Source organism: Pristis pectinata, chromosome 30 (genome assembly GCF_009764475.1).
Source record: "Pristis pectinata isolate sPriPec2 chromosome 30, sPriPec2.1.pri, whole genome shotgun sequence".
In the NCBI taxonomy this organism is placed as follows: Eukaryota; Metazoa; Chordata; class Chondrichthyes; order Rhinopristiformes; family Pristidae; genus Pristis; species Pristis pectinata.
Window position 1 is genome coordinate 23104337 of NC_067434.1, and position 18475 is coordinate 23122811.

Below are 18475 nucleotides of genomic sequence, written 5' to 3' on the forward strand. Positions count from 1 at the left end.
GATGATGTCTTAATGATCTTGTTACTCTTCCTGTCCTTGTTGGCAGAGATCGTGGGAGTATCAAGGAAGGCTCAGCATCCTACAGATACCCCATCCTGACACAACAGAGTGCCATCAATGGCATCCAGTCAGGGTCAAACCAATCTCTTCCTTCCCTCTGGGGATGAGGGAAGCACGCCTGTTTATTTCCCCCGTGATACATTTGGTTTGTGCATGAATGTCCCTGTACTCTGAAAGAGCAAAGAGTGGGGTGGGGAGGGTCACTTTTTGTACATGGTTGGTGCTCTACTGAAATTGTCACATGATGGAAGTAGATCCTGGAATATTTGGATTCCAAGGTGATCGGCAGCATCATCTGACCCACAGCCCCATTTCTGGAAGGTAGCCAGATAGGAAAGGCTTAGAGAGATATGGACCAAACGCCGGCAAATGGGGCCAGCTAAGGTGGGCGTCTTGGTAGTTTTTCGCTGTACTTCCTCCCTGATGGTAGTAAAATTTAAACCTGTTGACTGTTATTTTAGATAGTTATTGGTAATTTATTAACTATTGTCACATGTACTGAGGTACAGTGCATGTCATCCATACAGATCATTTCATCACATCAAGGTAGTACAAGGGAAAACAATAACAGCATGTAGAATAAAGTGTTGCAGTTGCAGAGAAAGTGCAGTGCAGGCAGACAATAAGGTGCAAGGCAGATTCTGAGGTCAAGAGTCCATCTTATCCTACAAGAGGTCATTCAATAGTCTTATAACAGCGGGAGAGAAGCTGTCCTTGAGCCTGGTGGTACCTCCTTTCAGGCTTTTGCATCTTCTGCCTGGAGGGGGAGAAGAGAGTATGTCTGGGGTGGGTGGAGCCCTTGATTATGTTGGCTGCTTTACCAAGGCAGCGAGAAGGGTAGACAGAGTCCAAATTAATCAATCAATTTGTTAAATTTAATTTCCCCTGCTTGGGGTGAATTCCAGCCTCTTACTCATCGACCCAATAATGGTTAATGTCACTAGGATGAATTAGATTATCTTGTCAGACTTCTCAAACTCTTTAAATATCATCCACACCCTACCAACATCCACCCTGACGCTTGTTACTTATATTTTTGTGAACAGAAAGTCTGACTAAACACTCAAAGCAAGATGAGTATTGCTGATCATTTTATTTGGCACATCTCACTCCAACAGTTAACACGATTCCCCTGCAGTGAGTCAACTTCCTGGGCTTTGAAATGGTGCTGTCAGTTCCCTGTGCACTTTTACACGGAAGTGAAGAAAAAAAAGAGGCAGGTTTTTTTTATTGTAATAATTGCAGGCAGGTCCGGGGATTGTTTATCCGCCTCCTCGGCTGTCTTGACGTTGCGAGTGGGAGGGTTTGCTTGAGCAAGAGGTCATCTGAGCAGGGGAAGAAAACTGGGCGGACTGGCTGGGAAGGAAGAAGGGTATCTCTTCAGCTTGACTTGGCTGCGGGGCTGCTCGGAGGGTCAGAGCGCAGGTAGGTCGATGTGTAACGTAAACTGGAGCGTGTTTGTTCGCAAACGGTGTTTTTGGCCGAAGCTTGATCTGCCTCCCACTTTCCCCTCTTCAGGTCATGGCGGATAGCTTCAGGGGAATCAAGTATCTGGAGCAGATCCTTGGGTTAAGGGGGGTGTAGTTGCCCGGGTCGCTTGGTCACGGCGGTCGAAACTAACATGAAACTTGCAAGAAGGGGAACCGGCAGCTCGCCAGATCTGAACTGGCTCCTGTGCTGTGGTCTTGGGACATGCATGAATATTTCCTCCATGGTTAGGGTTCCTGTTGTAAGAATGGGCAGAAGGACCACTTAAACCCAATTTTGGTCAAACCAAGTGTCGGTACAAACCCTATCAGGCAGCGCTGCAGTGTTACTGAGGTCTTGCCCATGTAATCTTTGCAAGTTAATCTGCCTCTGCGCAAAAAGAAAGTCTTTTATTTTTTAATGTTTACTTCCGGTCCTATCCTGGAAAGGGTGTATGGAGCATAATTCCTAGTGGGATAGCACTTTTTTTTTGGATATCTACTTTGGGACGGGGTTATAGAAGGAGAAATCGGCCTTAAACTGACGGAAACCCTCAGCGGGTCGGGCAGCGTCTGTGGAACGAGAAACAGTGAATGTTTCAGGTCTGAGACCCATCGACCTGCCGGTTTAAGTTTGCACCCTTGGGACTGACTTCACCACAGATAAATTAAAAGCTGGTACCGGAATTATCCGCTTCATCTTTCACACGGTTAGTGAATTGGGTCTGACCTATGGGCATGATATTGTAATCAATAGGGAAGACATAACGACGCCCTGTCCCTTCCCCGTAAGTAATCACGAAGCTTTGCTTCTCTACCGCCAGTTTCCCCTATCCCCGTGTGACGTTTCATCAGACACAGTCTGAGAGGAAGTTATGAAAAGGCCAATCTAATTAAAGAGTTTCCACTGATAGCTTATAATCATTTACCTTTACTTTTAGATTTGCTATCATACATATTTAATTAACTTGTATCTCATAACTTGTAGCTCAAATTTCCACCACATTTCTGAGGGCAGCAGAGAGTCACAGAGAAATACAGCACAGATACAGGCCATTCGGCCCAACCGGCCCATGCCGACCACAGTGCTCACCCATTTAATTCTAATTTCCTGCGTTCGGCCCATATCCCTCCAAGCCCCGCCCCTCCATGTACCTATCCAAGTACTGCTTAAATGATACTATTGTACCTGCTTCACCCACTTCCTCTGGCAGCTCGTTCCATATACTCGCCACCCTCTGTGTGGAAAAAGTTGTCCCTCAGGTCCCTTTTAAATCTTTCCCCTCTCACCCTACATCTATGCCCCCTAGTTTTGGACTCCCCTACCCTGGGGAAAAGACTGTTACTGTCCACCTTAACTATGCCTCTCATAATTTTATAAACCTCTAAGGTCACTCCTCATTCTCCTATGCTCCAAGGAATAGAGACCTAGCCTGGCCAACCTCTCCCTGTAACTTGGGCCCTCTAGTCCTGGCAACGTCCTCAGAAATTTTTTCTGCACTCTTTCCAGTTTAACCATGTCTTTCCTATAACAGGGTGACCGAAACTACACAGAACTCCAAGTGCAGCCTCACCAACTGCAACAAAATGTCCTATCTCCTATACTCAGTGCCCTGACTGATGAAGGCCAGCGTGCTAAATGCCATTTTCACCACCCTGTGTACCTGTGACGCTGCTTTCAACAAACTATGCACTTGTACTCCTAGGTCCCTCTGTTTCATTACACTCTCTAGTGGAGTGTTGCAGCTGGATTTCAGTTCAGTTGTGCTTGCACAGATGGGAGAATTCCTGTCATCTTGTAATCATTCACTGGATGTGTGCAAGCACTTATTGTTCATCCCCTACTTATTGCTCTTGAGAAGTTGACAGTGAGTGCAGGCTTGTGGTCCATCAGGTGAAGATTATTCAGGTTATTTGCGATTTAGGCCCAGCGATAGAACCTTGGCCCCGTGATGTCTGTGCTGAACACAATGCAGAATTAAACAGCCTCTCTTGCCTGTACGTGACCCATATCCCTCCATTCATGTCTAACAAACAGCCTCTTAAACGTCACTGTCATATCTGATTCCACCATTCCCCCTGGCAGCCTGCTCCAGGCACCCACCACTCTGTGTTGCTTGGGGGGAAAAAAAAACTTGCCCTGCATATCTCCTTTAAACGTTTCCCCTCTCATCTTAAGTATATGCTCTCTAGTGCTTGACGTTCCTACACCTGGGACAATGATTCTGACTGTCTACCCTATCTAATAACTTATAAACTTCTATCGTCTCCCTTCAGCCTCTGCCGCTGCAGAGAAAACAACCCAAGTTTGTCCAACCTCTTCTTGTAGCTCATACCCTCTGATCCAGAGATGATGAAGGAGCATCAATATATTTCCATGGTGTGTGACTTTGGGGGAACCTACTGGTGGTTGTGTTCCCATCCACCTTGCTGTCCTTGATGATGGAGGCAGTGGGTTTGGGAGAAGCTCCTGGAGTAGCCTGGATTAGTTGCATTTTGTAGATGCTGCAGCTTGGGTGTTCCACAGGTAGAGGGACTGAATAGTTAGGCCAGTGAATTAGGTGCGGAAGGAGTAGGTTGCTTTAACCTCCTGGGTTTTGAGCTTTGTTGTAAATGACGTGGAGGGTGTTCCGTCAAACTCCTGACGAGCACTGTTGATGGTGGAAAGTTTGTTTTAGGAAAGTGTCTCACTTCCCACCAGATATTCAGCACCTCAAATGAAAACAGGAAATGCTGGAAACACTCAACAAGTCGGACAGCATCTGTGGGAAGAGAAATGGTTAACGTTTCAAGTCCAGGGCCTTTTGTCAGTGCCTTAGGTCTGATCTTGTAAGTCAAAGTTGAATTTATTGTCATATGTACAAGTACGTGTATTGTGCACGTGTAAGGTGCAATGAAAAACTTAGTTGCAGCAGCATCACAGGCACATAGCATTCACAAGAAAAACATAAATTGCACACTATTTTTACAAGAAAGAACGCAATTGGAACAAAAAAAGTCCGTCTTAGTGCAAAGTGATCAAGGTGGTCATAGTGTTGCTAAACTGTAGTGATTAGGGGTTGTGCCGGTTGGTTTAAGAACCGAATGGTTGAAGGGAATTAGCTTTGAGAAGGTGGCATGGCCCTGATCAGATGTCTTTATTAGTCATGTGTACATCGAAACACACAGTGAAATGCATCTTTTGCATCGAGTGTTCTGGGGGCAGCCCGCAAGTGTCGCCACGCTTCCGGCGCCAACATAGCATGCCCACAACTTCCTAACCCATATGTCTTTGGAATGTGGGAGGAAACCAGAGCACCCGGAGGAAACCCATGCAGACACGGGGAGAACGTACAAACTCCTTATAGACAGTGGCCAGAATTGAACCCGGATCGCTTGCGCTGTAAAGCGTTATGCTAACCGCTACACTATGCTTTTGATGGATGTTGCCTTCTTAAGGCAGTGCCTCTTGTAGAACCACCGATGGTGGGGAGGGATGTGCCTGTGATGTATTGGGCTGAATCCACTACTCTCTGCAGCTTCTTGTGTTCCTGTGCATTCAAATTGCTGTACCAGACCATGATGCAACCAGTCAGGACACCTTCAACAGTACATCTGTAGAAGTTTGTTAGAGTGTTTGGTGACAAGCTGGACCTCCCTAACCTCCTAAGAAAGTAAAGATGCTAGCATGTCTTCCTTGTGATTGCATCTATGTGTTGGGCCCAGGGCAGGTCATCTGATATGTTAACGCCCAGGAATTTAAAGCTGCTGACCCTCTCCCATAGCCGTGGGTTTGTAGTGTAATGATCATTTACAACTGCAGATTCCAGGTAAACTGGATTGTTTCATGCAGCCCATTGGAAGGGCAAATTGGTACTGGTAAAGTTCAGTGGCAGCTCTGTTCAGGACAGGCAGGAACCAGTTGGGAGCCATACAGAAATCAATAAATGTTGATCTAAGCACCAGTCACCGAGTAGGGAACTTATCATGTTTTCCAGTGAGCGTTGTGAAATTCGACATTCTGGGCTCACTCTTGATAGTTTGTGTCTGAGGTATCTCCGAAACTAGACAGTTGAAGTGTAACACTAACTACCTATTTACGGCACTTCCTTTTACAGCCATTATTTTCATAGCATGCTGGTGTCAAGCTTCAAACCTCATTATCTATAATTTCTGTGAATTACAGGTATTGAGCTGTGTGCACTTCAGTCTGTTGCAACATGCCTTAAATTGGTGGCCCATTCAACCAGTCTCAGAGCACACACTGTTAGTGTTTCTGCTGCACGGCATCAGATTTTCCTTTTGGATGATAGTTTTTATTTGCTTAACAGCTTGAGAAAATATATGAACGAGAACAGCTCCTTTGTTGCCCTGGAATCCAATAGTATACCCAGTTAAAGTTGGTGTTTCTCTTGCTCAGTTCTTTCCTAAGTGTACTTTATAACAAAGGAAGCACTTTTAAAGTACAGATTCCTGTTGTAATGTAGGAAAATGGAAGACATTTTTTTAAACACTTTAGGTTCCCACAAAGAGCAATGCTTAGTATGACCAAGTAACTCGTTTTAAGAGCTCTTGTAAAGAACAAATGCTGGCGCAGGGACTACAGAGAGAACCCCTCTGCTGTTCTTAGAAGTAGTGCCTTTGGCTTTTTCAGATTCTTGTATATAAAATGGATGGGGCAGTACAGTGACACAGGTCATGGAGCTTCTGCCTCACAGCTCCAGTGACCTGGGTTTGATCCTGACTTCAGGTGCTTTCTTGTAGGGAGTTTGCACGTTCTCCCTGTGACTGTGGATTTCTCCTGGGTGCTCTGGCTTCCTCCCACATCTCAAAGGCTTGTGGTTTGGTTGGTTATTGACAAGTGGTAGAATCTGGGGGGAGTTAATAGGAATGTGAAAAGGTTACAGAGAACATTAGTGGAGGAATAAGGTTGCTCTGTGAGTTGGCATGGACACAGTGGGCCAAATGGTCGGCTCCTATGGAAGTAGCAAATCCCCACCTTGTCCATGCTGACTGTTTTGCCTATCTGTGCTAACCCCATTTGTCCATGTCAGGCCCCCATTCCCCCTAGTCCTTTTGTATCCAAGTTCCTGTCCAAGTGCCTTTTAATGTTGTATCTGCCTCTGTTGCCTCCTCTGGCAGCTTGTTACAAATATTCACCATCCTCTGTGTGGGAAAACTTACCCCCCAGATCTCCCCCTCAGGGGTCTCTGTTGAATGTCTCATCTGAAACAGCAGTGAGTGCAGCTCTCTCCTGGCACCCTGCTGCAGACCACAGATGTAGATTATTGGGCTCAAATCTTTGGTGGGCTTGAACCCACAACTTTTTGACTTGGAGTCAAGTTCCCTAACAGCTGAGAAACTATTGACAATCCCTGAAGTTTGAACATTAGTGGTTTTGCCTTTTAAGCTCTTTCCCCCTCTCTTTACCCCTCTTTCTCCCCCCTCCCCTTCATCTTCTCCCTCTCCCCCCTCATCTTCTCCCTCATCTTCAGTGGCCAAAATATCAACAAGTATGATCCCATTCCTGGACCACTTCCTGCTGCTGCTTCTCAGATATGTGCCTTATATCCTGTTCTTTTGACCGAGGCTTTGTTCATCTGTCCTGTCTGTGGCTAGATGCCATTTTTACTTGCTGACACATCTCTAAAGCACATTTCACTTCACGAGAGATGCTACATAAATGCAAGTTGGCTTTGGTGTATCTTAAAGAGGAAGCTGAATAGAGAATTCTGCTATTTGATTGGTTCAGTTTCCCTACTGGAAACGGGGGTTCCTGTTATTTGATCTGTCCAATGCCTCCATTGGGATGTTGGAAAGAGGGTGGGACCTGTATTGCTATCAGTATTCCGTGTCTCCTGCTGTTGCTGCCTCTGTGAGGTACCAAAGGATTATTGGTGCTTGTGGGGTCATCCACATTATACGTTGTTACCTGTGCAAGAATGGAATGTCGGCACGTTTAACTGCCTGGTTATATTACTGGAATGGAAAGGGATGGGAGAACATAATGAGTATGGCTTGTACTTCATGGGTCCTCACCCAATAACACATTACCTAGTTGCCATGACTGTTTATTCAAATGCTTTATCATTGATCCTCCTTTGATGTTCTCTTTATGGAAACCCATGAGGAAGTTAAAATCAAACACAAATATTAACTTTCATATCATCTATTGATTCCAGTGATGTCACTGGGAGTCTTGCCAATAGCCAAGTTTTTAAAAGACATGAAGCCTTTTCCATTTAATTTATTTGCAAGGCTATTTCCAGCAATTCAATTTGTACAATGCTTTTACAAATCAGAGGTGGAGGCTCTTTTCCCCTCTACTTGCTTCCTCAACCTTCCTGAAGGATAGAGTTTGCAGAGAGTGCTAAGCACCTTGCAGAAAGTGGGCGATGTTCACAGTGGCCTGGATAAGGGAGGCTTCTCGTGGTTTGGCTACAAGGTAGATAGCCTCCTTGAGACAATAATTAAACAGTCATACTACCCATTGTGTATCTGTAATGATGTCTGAGGATTTCCTGGATTCCAGGAATCTGTGATTTCTGAAGATTAAAAACTGGAAATGCTGGACTCCAGAACAGGTAGGGGAAAAATCTTTGTTTTTTTTTTAACAGTTCTGTTCATCAGTTAGGTTATAAAATAATTGGCATTGAGGACAGAGGCCACTCGGCTGGACAAGTAGCTTGGAGGCTGGAAGTACCAATGTGGTACCTCCAGCCAATTTTACCACACCAATGTAGTAAAATATATTCAACTATAGCTGTCAACACTTGTATTAATACCCTTCCAGTTAGTCCAGGCACAGTTACTTGGAGTAGAGAACATGGAGGGACGGTGGAATGTGTACGGAAAACATTTGCAGCTCTTACGCTCCCCTCCATTATCTAGATCAGCCAAAGCTCAGTGAGTAGCTGTCTTGCATCTCCAGCCAGGTCATTGCATGTTCTAGTCCTGCTCCAGTGCAGCGCTGAGGGAGTGTCACTTTGTTGGAGGGGCTGCTTTCAGAGGAGCTGCTAAATCAAGACCCTGTCTGTGTTCTCTGGTGAAGTTAAAGGATTGCACAACAAGATCTTAAAGAAAGGGAGTTCTCAGTGATATCCTGCCCAAAATTTATTCCTTGAACAAGATCATTAAAAACAGATTATCTGGTGATAATTATACTGCTGAATATGGGAGCTTGCTGTGCATAAATTGGCACTGAATTTCCTGCGTGATAAGTGAGTGTTGCTACAAAGGACTTAATTGTTTGTAAAGTTTTATGGGAACCTCAGTGACTAAAAATGTTGTGTAATTGCAAAGCTTCTTCCTCGATCTGACTATTTGTTTCCACTTCTGCATTTCTCTGAATTTCATAGTCACTGTCAGGAATTTTCTGGAATGACTCTAATGTAATTTTTCTTGCATGTATGTCTCTCCTACTCTGCCTGTCTGTACAATGAGGCTTCAACATTTGTTTCAAATTAAATTGCATTGAGTGCATAGTCTCTGATGAATAATCTGCCTGGTTGATGCTGGGTTCTTTCTTTTTCCTGACTGTCTTCTCCCTCCTCCTTTCTTTCCCCATGTCTCTTTCACCCTCCGTCACACTGCTGCTTTTAATCCTGCTCCTGAGTGCCATTTGGAAGTTCAGAGAGGTGCAGTGAGAGCTGTGCATTCTGTATATTGAAGACTGAGGGCCATTTCTTTGTGGTACATCACCTGGTGTGTTTGGCCAATATTTTGACTCATTGTTTGGTTAGATGGAGTCAAAATGTCTCAAAATACCAGTAGTCGGAAAGTCGGTGCCATTTTGTGCACAGCAAGCTGCCGCAATTGGCTGAGCTCCTCGTTTGTGTTTGAAAATGAGCCCAATTCATCAGATGATTCACATTTGAAGTTAAATAAAATGAAATCCATCTGTGGATCCACCTCAGTATAAACCTGCCCCAGGGTAGGGAGTGATCTCTGAATAAATGTCATTAAAAGCAAGTTATGTACCTTAAATGGCAAACAGCATGGCATCGTGGGTCTTTTATTGCTTAACATGGAAGCATTCTGTGTCAGCAAGAGAATAAATTGAACACAGTTCTTGTCTTGGTTTTTGATTTAGAATGTGCTCAGCTTTTATTGGGGTCAATTAAATATTTTCATAGAAATTTTTAAGTAGTCATAAAGTCAATAAGTAAAAGGTAATTGGAATTGGTTCAGGGAGGACATGGAGAGTTTAGTGACATGGTGTCATGACAACAACCCTTCCTTCAATGTCAGCAAAACAAAAGAGCTGGCCATTGACTTCAGGAAGGTGGGGGTGGGTGGTGGTGGTGCACGTGCACCTGTCTACATCAACGGTGCCGAGGTTGAGAGTTTCAAATTCCTAGTTTTTCAGTTGCTTCTCCACAAAAAACTGAACTAGTTGTTTTTCAATTGGGACTTTTTTGCAGTTCTAGCAGCCAGAGCGGTAGAGGGAAGGAGCCAGCAGCTCTTTTTTGAGGTTGTTTCTGATTGGCTGAGTTGCATGCACTTAGCCAATAAGAGGCAGATAGGGTAAAGCAGGGAGGCCATTTTGGGGTGGCCTTTGTGTGAGTGGGCTAGTGTAAGAGTGGAGAGCTGAGGCTTTGGCTCAAAGAGGCTTGGGTGTGAAGAGGTGGAGGCTAAGGTGAGGTTCTGTTAAGTTTTCTTTCTTTATTATTGCACAGGTCGAGCAGTGGGAATGACACCCAGGGCAGTGGTGTGCTCCTCTTGCATGATGTGGGAAGTTGGGGAGACCTCCAGTGTCCCTGATGACTACACCTGTGAGCAGTGCATCCGGCTGCAGCTCCTTACAGACCGTGTTAGGGAACCGTAGCTTGAGTTGGACGACCTTCGGATCACTCGGGAGGCTGAGGGGTTGATAGACGGGAGTTACAGGGAAGCAGTCTCACCCAAGTTGCAAGAGGCAGGTAGCTGGGTGACTGTCAGGAGAGAAAAATGGAATAGGCAGTCAGTGCAGGGTACCCCTGTGGCCGTTCTCCTCAATAACAAGCATATCGTTTTAGATACTGTTGGGAGGGATGAACTACCAGGGGAAAGCAACAGTGGTCAGGTCTCAGGCACTGAGTTTGGCTCTTTGGCTCAGAAGGGAAGGGGGAGAAGAGGTGAGTGGTAGTGATGGGGGATTCATTGTTTAGGGGAGCAGACAGGAGGTTCTGTGGACGATAACGAGACTCTCGGATGGTACGTTGCCTCCCAGGTGCCAGGGTCAGAGATGTCTCAGATCGAGTCCATAGCATTCTTGAAGGGGAGGTTGAGCAGCCAGAGGTCGTGGTGCATGTTGGTACCAATGACATAAACAAGAAAAGTGACAAGGTGCTGCAAAGTGAATTCAGGGAGTTAGGTGCTAAGTTACAAGAAAGGACCTCCAGGATGATGATCCCAGGATTGCTCCCTGTGCCATGTGCTAGTGAGGCAAGAAATAGGAAGGTAGTGCAGTTTAACTTGTAGCTAAGCAGATGGTGCAGGCGGGAAGGCTTCAGATTTTTGGATCATTGGGCTCTCTTCTAGGCAGGTGGGAATCTGTACAAATGGGAAGATTTGCACCTAAACTGGAGGGGGGCCAATATCCTTGTGGGAAGGTTTGCTGGTGCTGCTCGGTGGGGGTTTAAATTGGAGTTGCGGGGGGTGGGAACCAGAGTGGCAGGACAACAAGTGGAGGGGCTGTGGGGGAAAGTAGATGTTAAGACTACAAGCAAAGATGGAAACCGAAAGGTTGAGCACGGTGGGACTAATGTTCTGAGTTGTGTCTATTTCAATGCAAGGAGTACTGTAGATAAGGCAGATGCATTTCACTGTGTGTTTTGATGTACATGTGACTAATAAAGATATCTTAGAGTGTGGATCCATATGTGGAATTATGATGTTGTAGCCATTAGTGAGACTTGGTTGTAGGAGGGGCAGGACTGGCAGCTCAATGTTCCGGGGTTCTATTGTTTTAGACACAATAGAGGGGGAGGCATTAAAGGGGGAGGGGCGGCATTACTCATCAGGGAAAGTGTCACGGCAGTGGTCAGAGAGGACATACTGGAGGGCTCGACTACTGAGGCAACTTAGGTGGAACTGAGGAATAAAGAAAGGGACGACCACGTTAATGGGACTATGTCACAGACCTCCCAATAGTCAGTGGGATTTAGAGGAGCAAATTTGTAGAGAGACAATTGCAGGAACTATAAGGTTGTGATAGTAGGTGATTTTAACTTTCCACATATTGACTGGGACACATCCTGTAAAAGGACTGGATGGGATCGAGTTTGTCAAATGTGTTCAGGAAAGTTTCCTTAATCAATATGGAGAGGTCCCACTGGACAGAATGCGATACCAGATCTTCTCTTAGGGAATGATACAGGGCAGATGACAGAAGTGAGTGCATGGGAACACTTTGGGTTTAGTGATCATGATTGCATTAGTTTCAAGATAATTATGGAGAAGGGTAGGACTCGTCCTTGGGTTAAGATTCTAAACTGGAGGAAGGCCAATTTTGATGGCATCAGAAGGGATCTGGCAGGTGTGAATTGGGATAGCCTGTTTTCTGGCAAAGAGATGCTTGGTAAGTGGGAGGCATTCAAGAGTGAAATATTGAGAGAGCAGAATCTGTATGTTCCTGTTAGGCTAACGGGTTTAGGGAACCTTGGCCTCAATATCCCTCGATAACCCTGGTAAAGAAAAAGGAGGTGCATATCAGGAATAGGCAGTTGGGATCAAATGAGGTGCTTGAGGAGCATAAGAAATGCAAGAGAACACTTAAGAGAGAAATCAGGAGGGCTAAAAGAAGACGTGAGGTTGCTCTGGCAGACAAGGTGAAAGAGAATTCAAAGGGTTTCTATAGCTATATTAAGATCAAAAGGATAGCAAGGGACGAAATTGGTCCTCTTGAAGATCAGCGTGGTCATCTATGCATGGAGCTGAAAGAGATGGGTGAGATTTTAAATGGATTTTTTGCATCTGTTTACTCGGGGGACAGACTCAGTCTTATAGAACTGAGGAAAAAGTGGTGAGGTCATGGACTGTATCCGGATTACAGAAGAGGAGGCGCAGGCTGTCTTGAGGTGAATTAGGGTGGATAAATCCCCAGGGCCTGACGAGGTGTCCCCTCGAGGTGGGAGGCTGGTGCAGAAATTGCAGGGGCCCTGGCAGAGATATTTAAAACATCCTTCGCCACGGGTAAGGTGCCGGAGAACTGGAGGATAGCTAATGTTGTTTAAGAAAGGCACTCAGAATAAGCCGGGAAATTATAGGCCGGTGAGCCTGACTTCAGTCGTGGGTAAATTATTGGAAGGTATTCTGAGGGACAGAATATATAAGTATTTGGATAGACAGGGCCTGATTAGGGGTAGTCAACATGGCTTTGTGCGTGACAGGTCATGTCTAGCCAATCTAATAGAGTTTTTTGAGGAGGTTACCAAGAAGGTCGATGAGGGAAAGGTGGTGGACTTTGTCTACGTGGCCTTTAGAAAGACCTTTGACAAAGTCCCGCATGGGAGGCTGGTCCAGAAGGTTAAGTCGCTTAGCATTCAGGATGAGGTGGTCAATTGGATTCAAAGTTGGCTAAGCGGGAGAAGCCAGGAAGTGGTAGTAGATGGTTGTCTCTCTGACTGGAGGCCTGTGACTAGTGGTGTGCCGCAGGGATCGGTGCTGGGTCTGATGTTGTTTATCATCTAACTCATTAATATAGATGAGAATGTGGTAAACTGGATCAGCAAATTTGCAGATGACACCAAGATTGGGGCTTAGTGGACAGTGACGAAGGTTATCAAAGCTTGCAAAGTGATCCGGACCAGCTGGGAAAATGGGCTGAAAAATGGCCAATGGAACTTAATGCAGTCAAGCGTGAGGTGTTGCACTTTGGGAGCTTAAACCATGGTAAGACTTGCAACACTCTATACATTTGAAACACAACTCGCCTATTTATCTATTCATGAACACCAGGTTCAAGAATAGCTCCTTCCCTTCAACCATTCAGTTCTTGGACCAACTGGCATAACCCTAATCACCACGATCGTTCAGCAACACTATGATCACTTTGCACTGAAATGCATTTTTTTTTTGTTCAAATTATGTTTTTCTTGTAAAAATTGTGAAATTGTGCATAATTTGTTTTTCTTGCGAATGCTGCTTATCTGATACTATGTGCCTGTGGTGCTGCTGCAAGTAAGCTTTTCATTGCATCTGTATGTACATGTACTTGTGCACATGACAATAAACTCGACTTGACTTTGAAGTTCCCTATAAATAAAAACAGTATTGCGTTAACTTTCCTAACTATACCTGCATACCAGCCTTTTGTGAATCATGCACTAGTTCACCCAGATCTCTCTGCACCTTGGGACTTGAGAACAGCTTCTTCCCCACTCCTGTCAGACTTCTGAATCAATCACCTTTTTCACATCCCCTTCCTGGTGGTGCTGCCACATTTCCCTACACTTAATTCTTCTTCTCCTGGTTATTCTATTATTGTCACTTCAACATTTCTCTTTGCACTACTACAGATTGCACTACAACCTTTGGACCATTCTGCTGCCTTGCGTTCAGCGTTGTATTTATTATTTCTGTGCATACTATTTGCTCTGTGAGCTTCATGCGAGCAAGGAATTTCATTGCACTGTGGTGTATATGACCATATTGTAATATGAATCAGGCCCAACAGGCTCTTGCCAATTGGATAATGTTTTTTTAAAGAAATTTTACATTGTACACCAATTGCAAAATCTTTGCCTATTTACTTAACCTATCAACTTTCCTCTGTCGCCTCGTGTCCTCTTCACAACTTCCCTTCCTACCTATCTGTGTGTCATCAGCAAATTTATGAGCCAAATGTTCAGTGCCTCCATTCAAGTCACTTGTATAAATTATAAAAAGTTGCGGATTGGCACTGATCTCTGTATTACACCTTGCCAACCAGAACAAGAAACGTTTATAATATGCTCTGTTTCCTGTTAGCCAGCCAATCTTCTAACCATGTTAAAATGTTGCCTCCGAGACCAGGAGCTTTTATTCTCCATCACAACCTTTATAGCAAATGCCTTCTGGAAATCTAAGTATCAGACATCTACCAGCTCCCCTTTATTTCTTGCACATGTTCTTTCTTCTAATAGAGAACTGTAATAAACTGGTCAAAAATGATTTCCTCTTCACAAACCATATAACTTCTGCTCAATTACCTTTGTTTTCCTAAGTGCCCTGCTATAATATCTCTTACTGTTTCTAACAATTTCCCCACGACAGATGATAAGCGAACTAGCCTGTAGTTTCCTACTTTGTCTCCCACCCTGTTTGAATAAAGGCATTATGTTTGTTATTTTCCAATCTGATGGAATCTTTTGTGAATCTAGGGAATTTTGGGAGATTAAAACCAAACCATCTCACTAGCCACCTCATTTAGGACTTTAGGATCAAGGACCTGAACCCAGAGACTTGTTAACTGGCACCTCAACAATTTAGTCAGTACTACTTCCTGAGTGATTGTAATTTTCCTAAATTACTCCCTTCCATTTCCCAATTTATGGATATTTCTGGGATGTTGTTTGTATCTTCTGCAGTGAAGACTGATGCAAAATACATGTTTAATTCATCTGTCACTTCCTTGTTTTTTCATTCTTAATTTCTAGTGTGAACAACTCTTAATTAATTTTTAAAATATCTATCACGTAATTTTCGTGTTCTCTCTGACACTAAACAAGAACAAAATTCTTCAAGAGGATGCGAGTGATGGATTGGGCTTTGGTAATGATCTGGAGAACCTGGAAAACTGAAAATGATGTTTTTAATTTTATGAAAAATATTTTGTGTAATCATCACTGGCCAATCAACTTGCTAGAAAGTGATCTACAAAGTAGGAGCCAATGAAAGGCCCACTGAGTGAACCAATTAGCTGGTTGTCTTACAATTGCCCTTAATACACGACTCTTGGTGATCAGGACTTTGATTTGTTGTTATTTACCATAGCAAGCACTCACTCACAATATTTATTTCATCAAACATGGGATCAGTTTTTCATTCCCAAACGTCCCATCGCTAAGTCTGAAAGTTTATTACATGGGAGCCAGTCCCTCAGTGTCCAGTAGTGGGAAGACACTTAAGTTTAAATCGAGTTTATTGTCATATGCACAAGTACGGGGAGGTACAGGTACGGTGAAAAGCTTGCAGCGGCTTCACCAGGCGCATAGGTACAGACAACACGCAGAATATAAATTATAGATAAGTTATAAAACAATGAAGAGAGAGAAGAAAAAGACTGCCAAAACAAGATTTTAGTGCAAAGAAAAAAAAGACACATTCGAAGACAAGTCTATGGCAGTGCAAGAGGTGGTCCGTAGTGTTCCGTTGCTGAGGTAGGGTTAGGGTTGTGCAGGTCGGTTCAAGAACATGATGGTTGTAGGAAAGTAGCTGTTCCTGAACCTGGTGGTGTGGGACTTGCGGCTTCTGTACCTCCTGCCTGATGGTAGCAGTGAGAAGAGGGCGTGACCTGGATGGTGGGGATCCTTGATGATAGACAATTAAGGCAGTGCCTCCTGTAGATGCTGTGCCTGTGATGGACCTTAATGTAAACCAGTCTGCAGTATTCAGTTGCAGACAGCTCCTTGTACTGGAGGATCAGTCAGGTTGACCAAAGTGCATCCTGTAGATGATCTTCCAGCAGAACGTGGTGCTTGTCGCAGTGTGTGCCTCTGGGAACAGCCCACAGAGCTCAGAGTTGCACATCTGCTGGGATGAACCTCAGCAAAGACCACTGCATCACTTTCCTGACTTTATTGGCAAGAAGGAAATGGGTGACATCCTCATCCATTCTGCCGCCACCAAGGACAGTGGGATAAGGATATTTTTTGTTTTCAGGGTGTATCATAGATTATCCTACTTTGTAAACGCTGGAGGGATCTATTTTGTGGCTCGCTGGATGGCCCTTTCCATCTGGTCCATCCCTGCAAAGTGGACGAGCCACTCAGAATAGTATCTGAATAATCTTCATCTTCATTTAAGTTGTCTGTCTTTCAGAAAGAAAATTTTATACCAGAAATTGTCCCAGTATTTACATTCCATTTAAAATATACTTTGGAATGTTAGGTGCATTGTGAAAGAACATTGAATCAATGCCCAAATCTGTTGTCCATTTCAAAACAGCTTTGTCAAACCCATTGGTCACCATTATTTTGGTTTAAGATGAATCTGTAGGCTTATTTTTGATCTGGGCCTCCATTATTCTGTCGCGTGGGCTGTATGATCTGAGAAAGAAATGTAGAGACAAGTGACGGTCCAGGTCTGATCTTGACTCCCGGTCTTGGCTCTGAGTAGCAGTGGAGGTATCACAGTTGATCTCAATGACTACAGGCCTGGAGAAAGGAAGAACTAGTCCAGTCTACTGCATGTTACTTTGTAGATTTCATTTGCTATGGAGCACGTTGTGATGTACCAAAAAAAACCGTGTAGACTGTTATGAAAGTGTAAGTGTTTTGTTTCATGAACGTAGAACAGTACAGCACAGGAACAGGCCCTTCGGCCTACAATGTCTGTGCTAACTACGATGTCAATTTAAACTAATCCCATCTGCCTGCACAAGGTCTATATCCCTCCATTCCCTACCTGTTCAAGTGTCTGTGGAAATACCTCTTAAACATTGCTATCATATCTGCTTCTACCACCTCCCCTGGTAGTGTGTTCCAGGCACCCACCACTCTACGTTGCCTCATCATTCTGTTGTAAACATTCCCCCTCTCACCTTAAACATATGCCCTCTAGTATTTGACATTTCTACCCTGGGTCAAAACAACTCTGACTCTCTACCCTATCCATGCTTTTAATCATCGTGAAATTTCTTTTTTGTTTGATTGCAATTTGAAGATCATTGTTCAGGAATTGTGAGCTTTGTCAAGAAGCAACATTTTTGTCAAGCTCCTCTCCCTTTCTTGGATGGTATACCTGCAGCCATCTGGGTCCCACACTCTGTAATTCTACCTTGAATCTCTTATGCTTTCTACTGTGCTTTCAGATTCTCTCCAGCCCAGCTGCTGCCACTTTCCCTCTCCTGTTATTTTGTCCCTTATCTCAAGATCCAATTTTCAAGCCACGGTTGTCCAAAGTGGATCCAAAATGAGCTCAGTAACACCCCCTCGGGGATATTGACGTGACGACTGAGCGTGTGGGTGATCCCAAGAAGAATTCCTTCGTGTTAAGGATAATGGAAGACTCTGCGCAAAGAAGTTATTGAGGGCAATTGGACATGGTGGACTTATGTTAAGCAAGAATGTCGAGGCTCTAATGCAGGAAGATTGAATTAAAATACCAGCCGTAATCTAATGGAACAGTCTCGAGCCTAAGTGCCACTTGCTAATGCTGTGATCGACTGTTCAGGAAATATAGTTAACACAAGGAAGAAGTGTTTGCTTCAGGCAGAGCTTTCGATATATAGATGAGCTAGTTCTTATGTTTTTAAGCATGTGTAGAGTACAGTGCTTGGAATTTTGTTGCTGTCTGGATTCCAATGCTGTGTAAGCCATCGGTTCTATTAGTAGGTGTTCTGCGCTGACTGAGCAGGCTCTGTTAGTCAGATGGTTGATTTAATTATGTTTTCCTTAAACAGACCAAAAATGAACCAGCTGCCAAAAAAGCTGTGCAATTTTCCAACCTTTACCACAACCTCACAAGGCCTGTGGAAATGTCAACACATGACTGAAGCAGTTTGTCAGACAGTGACACATTCTGTGAACTCACCAATTGTCACCCGAGTTATCCTTGCATCCCTTAATATTGCAAGTGTGCCATCCAAACAGTCTCGAATTAAAGTCTGTAAACTTTCTCTTTTCACATTTTATCCTGAAAGTATATTAATGCATTTTGTCAGTGCACTTATTCCACTTTGTCTCCTCGTACGGTACTGAGCTGTCTTGACTTTGTTGTTCGTTTGCCTCCAGGTTTGAAGGTATTTGGGTTAGAGCTGTACCCGGGGTCTTGACCACTCAATCCAG

The 18475-nt window shown here is 44.2% G+C and overlaps 1 protein-coding gene across 1 annotated transcript in view; it reads left to right on the forward strand.

Annotated features, from left to right (window-relative positions):
- The first annotated feature begins 1251 nt into the window (after window positions 1-1251).
- The window catches only part of LOC127584651 (annexin A4-like), a 95214-nt gene continuing 77990 nt past the window's right edge, over window positions 1252-18475 (forward strand). Inside the window, exon 1 of the mRNA XM_052041494.1 lies at window positions 1252-1485. The gene's annotated coding sequence lies outside the window, so the exon portion shown is untranslated. The remainder of the gene's footprint in view (window positions 1486-18475) is intronic.